This window comes from Myodes glareolus, chromosome 7 (assembly GCF_982192425.1).
Source record: "Myodes glareolus chromosome 7, mMyoGla1.1, whole genome shotgun sequence".
NCBI lineage: Eukaryota > Metazoa > Chordata > Mammalia > Rodentia > Cricetidae > Myodes > Myodes glareolus.
Genome location: NC_142032.1, coordinates 38,859,706 through 38,864,441, shown reverse-complemented (window position 1 = coordinate 38,864,441; position 4,736 = coordinate 38,859,706).

Sequence of the window (4,736 nt, the reverse complement as noted above, 5' to 3'; positions counted from 1 at the left end):
TTGTTGCAGCCATTATGTTTTTCCGCAGGGTCGCATTTCCCTCCGTATTAAGTCGCATTGTTAACTGCAGGGCTGATTTAACCCTGTGCCTTTCACTATGCAGCATGTTGGGGTACATTTGCGTGTATTTGCTCCTCACAGACCTCGGTGGGGTACATGGAATGGAGGCCATTGGAAACCACTGCATTATGCTGGAGGAGAATATTTATATTTTGAGGTAACTCGTGTACGGCTAGGGACAGATCAGAAAATGTTAAAGGCTGGGCCTGAGCTCCTGCTGTGATGGGTTAGGAGAAACCCAAAGCCAGGCAGGGGAAGACGTCATGGCAAGCAAAAAGAGATTACCAAATCATGTATGTACGTGTGTGTGTGTGTGTGTGTGTGTTGTGTCTGCCTGTCTATCTGCACGCATGCATGGGAGTGCATGTATCCGCGTGATTTCTGAAATCATACTAGCTGTTTATTAAGCTCTTAGTGTGTCCTAACCACGGTACGGAGAGTTTAGGTTTCCCCTTGAATCCGTGCAGCAGCTCTGTGTGGTTTTGTTGTTCTCTCCGTTTTAGATGAGGAAATTGAGGAACAAATGACTTAGCAGGAAAAATGTAAGTAGCATAGACGGCTCAGGGTGAGTTATCTAAAATGCTTCGGTCCAGGAGGCTTTTGGATTTGAGAGGCTTATTTTGGATTCTGGGTTATTTGCATATACATAATAAATATTATCTACATATATGTAACAAGTCTTATGGATATACCCCATCAAATCATAATTTTCATGTATTTTTTATTTAATTTATTTTTTTTTTAAAAAGAGTACTATCTTTTTCATTATACATACCAATCCAAGTTCCCACGCCCTCCTGCATTCACTTCATTTTGTTTTTTGTTTTTCAAGACAGGATTTCTCTGTGTAGCCCTGGCTGGAACTCACCCTGTAGACCAGGCTGGCACCAAACTCAGAGATCCACCTGCCTCTGCCTCTTCCTCTGCCTCTGGAGTGCTGGCTAGAAGGCATCTATCACCACCGCCAGGCTCTCTCTCTCTCTCTCTCTCTTTTTATTTAGTGTTTTGAGACAAAGAGTCATTAAGTCGCCTAGATTGGCCTTGAACTCGGCCTTCCTCCAATTTTTTGAGTTGCTGGGATTACCGACCTGCACTCCCAGGCCCGGGTTGGTGGTTTGCTTTCTTTTTTTCTTCTTTCTCCTGTAAAGGAACCTCTCCCTCCCCTTATGACCCCCTCCCACCCCACCTCTAATTGCATGCCTTTCCCTTTTTTTCTCAACAGAGTTTCACTTGGTAGCTGAGGCTGGTCAGCTGGGTATGTGACCCAGTCTGGCCTTGAACTCCCAATCCTACTGTCTCTAATGCCTCTAATGTGCCACCACTACACTCAGTTCAAAGTTCATGTTCATTTCTTATGCAACTCTAAAAATACCCTGAAGGTTTGTATATCTGTGCTTTGCCTGCAACACACAATGAGGTCAGATGTGGAATTTTCTGCTTGTGGAATCATGTTGTGTTCAAGGTTTCAGATCATGAAGCATTTCTGGATGCAAAGACTAGGGATGCTTGGCTTTCGTTGTAGAGAACTGCTGAGTAAACCCTCTTTCTGTGCCCGTGTCAGAAAAAGCAGTAATCCGCCTGGCTTCTAAATCGCTGTCGATATGGACAAAAAGTGACAAGGTAGACAGGTCCCTGCACTCAGGGTTACATGAGAGCGGAGGAAAACAATGCATAAGGAAACAGATTATCCCCGTGATCGCAGACAAGGATGATGATGATGATGACGGTCGTCAACGACGACAACAATATCATGAGTGGCAGTGGTGTGGGGTAGGAAAAGGCTCCTTTATGAAGAAGGTTCAAGGACTGTTTCTCCGAGGTCACTAACCATTTCTACTGGGACATAAAGGTACCAGCATGCATAGATGTTGCAGGAATTTGGGGGAGCTTGCGATGTGATCAGCATTTGGGTGGACTTGGAGGAGGGCTGGGTGACTGCATTTAGGCAGAGAAGATGAGACAGAGGAGGCCCTGAGGAAGATTCAAAGGTAGAGTATGTTAGGATCTATATGGATTTCAAGAACCTCATTCTGGGTGCTGTATATCCATAACTAGAGGCACAAGAGTGGAAGCCTGGTGATCAGCAAGGTGGCTGTCACCCTTGGCAGGTTGGTCGCAGCACAAAGTCATTATGTTCGGATGCCATTTGGAATTGACATCAGGATATGAGAAGGCAAGACTCCAGATAATGACCTCAGGTTTGTCATCCAAGCAACAGGTAGTCCTTACATTGGTCACTAGACACAGAAGAGATGAAGTGGGTGGTGGCAGGAGGGAGGCCGTGGATTCCTCTTCAGACATTGCCGTCTCATCTGGGAATGCCTACAGCACAATCAGCGATACAACCTTAGAGATGAAGCAAGAGTCTGGAGCAGACAGTTGTTAATAATAGTCGTGGATCACAGTAACCAAAGTCCAGGGGCATGAAGCAGCAGTCATCAGAGCCACGAGGTGAAGAGAGCTAGGAGAGAAGTAGAAAACAGCAAAAAGCAAACACAAAGAATCTGAAGAGTTGGGCTTGTTGGTGCACACTTCTAGTCCCAGCACAGAACTGTGTAAATTCAGGCCTGTAGACAGATTTTTCTTTGGGCCACCAGCTCACAAACAACAACAACAACAAAAACAAACAAAAAACAAACAAAAAAAACCCACAGAGACTTCTTATTAGTTATGAAAAGCTCAGCTTTAGATGAGGCTTGTTTATAACTAACTCTTTTAACTTAAATTAACCCATTTCTATTAATCTATGTGCTACCATGTGGTTCCTGGCTTTCACATCTCCTACAAATCCTTTCTCCATCTCCTCTGATGTTTCTCCCTCACCTAGATTCATCTCTCACTTTTTTCTCTGCCCGGAAATCCCTCCTAACCTCTTCCTACCTAGCTATTGGCCATTCAGCTCTCTATTAAACCAATCAGAAGGCTCCTTGGCAAAGATGCATCTTCACAGTATACAAAAAGATTATTCCATAACACAGGCCAGTGTGGTCAGTAGAACAGCAGAGGACTCTGGGAATGAGTCAAAGAAGAGCCAGAAAACTCAGGGTGCAGGGGGAGAATGTTTTGTGTGAAATAGTGTTGAGGTATTGAAGTAAGACCAGTGCTGAAAAGCCCCCACCATGCTGAGGAATGGTGACCTGACAGAGCCATTTCATTCAAATGCTGGAATCTGATCTGATTGGGCATGGGAAGGAGCAAGTAGGAGAGGAATCTCACAAAAAAAAGGAGTCAGTTATTGCATATTTTACAGAAAATAAAAAAAAGGACTTGATCAATATAGATTTGACCAATGTACAGCAAAAGCTAGGAAAAGGGTGACACAAGAAGGGACAAAGGGAGAAAATAGAGCTCACATGTCATTGAAACCTTATTAGAAGGTAGTTTCTCAACTTGAATAAAAACCAAAACTGCATGTGTGTGTATATGTGTGCACACACATGCATGTGTGCATTCTTATGTGGCTATCTGCAAAATCATTTGTGTGTGCATACTCATATGTGTGCATACTCATATTCAAATGCTTATGTGCTTGTCTTAGAAATTCATGTGAGAAAAGCAAAGCTGTTAAAACACAAAAGGCCAGTGAACATAGTTCAGTCACTAATACCAAAACAGATGAAACTAATAGAATTTAAGATAGAAATAGCTGGGTCCCAGAGATGACTTTATGTCAGCATCTATTATGTGAAGATATAACAGTAGTTAATTGTTCAGTTATAACCCCTGGCTCACTCCTGCACAGTCTGGGAAGTCCTGCCCCCCCCACCAGTCTCACCTGCTCAGAGAGAAGCCCACTTCGACATTCTCAGCAGCTACTGCATCTTCTTCGCCTGAAGTTGCCAGCAGCCCAAGTCCCTGCCTAAGCTCAGCTTTTGACCACACTTGAGCAGAAACTCAGCTTTTGGCTGACAACCCTCAGCTACAATCCATAAAATCACCCTACTTTCATTTGAGGGCACGACTTCTCTGGCCTTGATCTCTGGGACCTGAGAACTCATCCAAGAGTTGCTCTGCTCAAATATACCTGTTGTTACACTTTTTCACTTTGGTTTGATCTGGCTTACTGCATCAGTGGAGAAACTTATTATGGGGGGCAGGGCAGAAAACCCATTACTGATAACTTTCTATCAAAATATAAAGTAAAATGACAAAGCAGGAAGAACTGATTAAAATGTAACCCAAAAAGTAATGTGAATAATGCATAATTCACAAAATAGTTAGTTCATGCTTCCCCATAAATCATAGCAGCTCAGGTTAGCCTCAAACTCAGAGCAGTCTCTTCATCCCAGCTTCCTGAATGGTGAAAAACATTATTCCAGATTTATACATTAAATTTAAATAACCATTAAACTATGTAACATAAGACTATAAACAACACATAAATTATGTCTTAGATACTTTTTACTTGCTGTGTGATAATACGCTACAACCATGGTAACTTGTGGAAAAAAGTTTATTGGGAGTTTAGTTTATTGGGAGGGTTAGTCCATGACAATCATGGCAGGGAGCATAGCAGCAGGCAGGCAGGCATGGTGCTGTAGCAGTAGCTAAGAGTTTAGATATCCTTTCACAAGCGGGAGGCACAGAGAGCTAATTGGGATTGGAGGATGGGCTTTTGAAACCTCAAAAGACACACCAGCTCCAACAAGGCCCTTAATACTTTCTAAAGAGTTCCA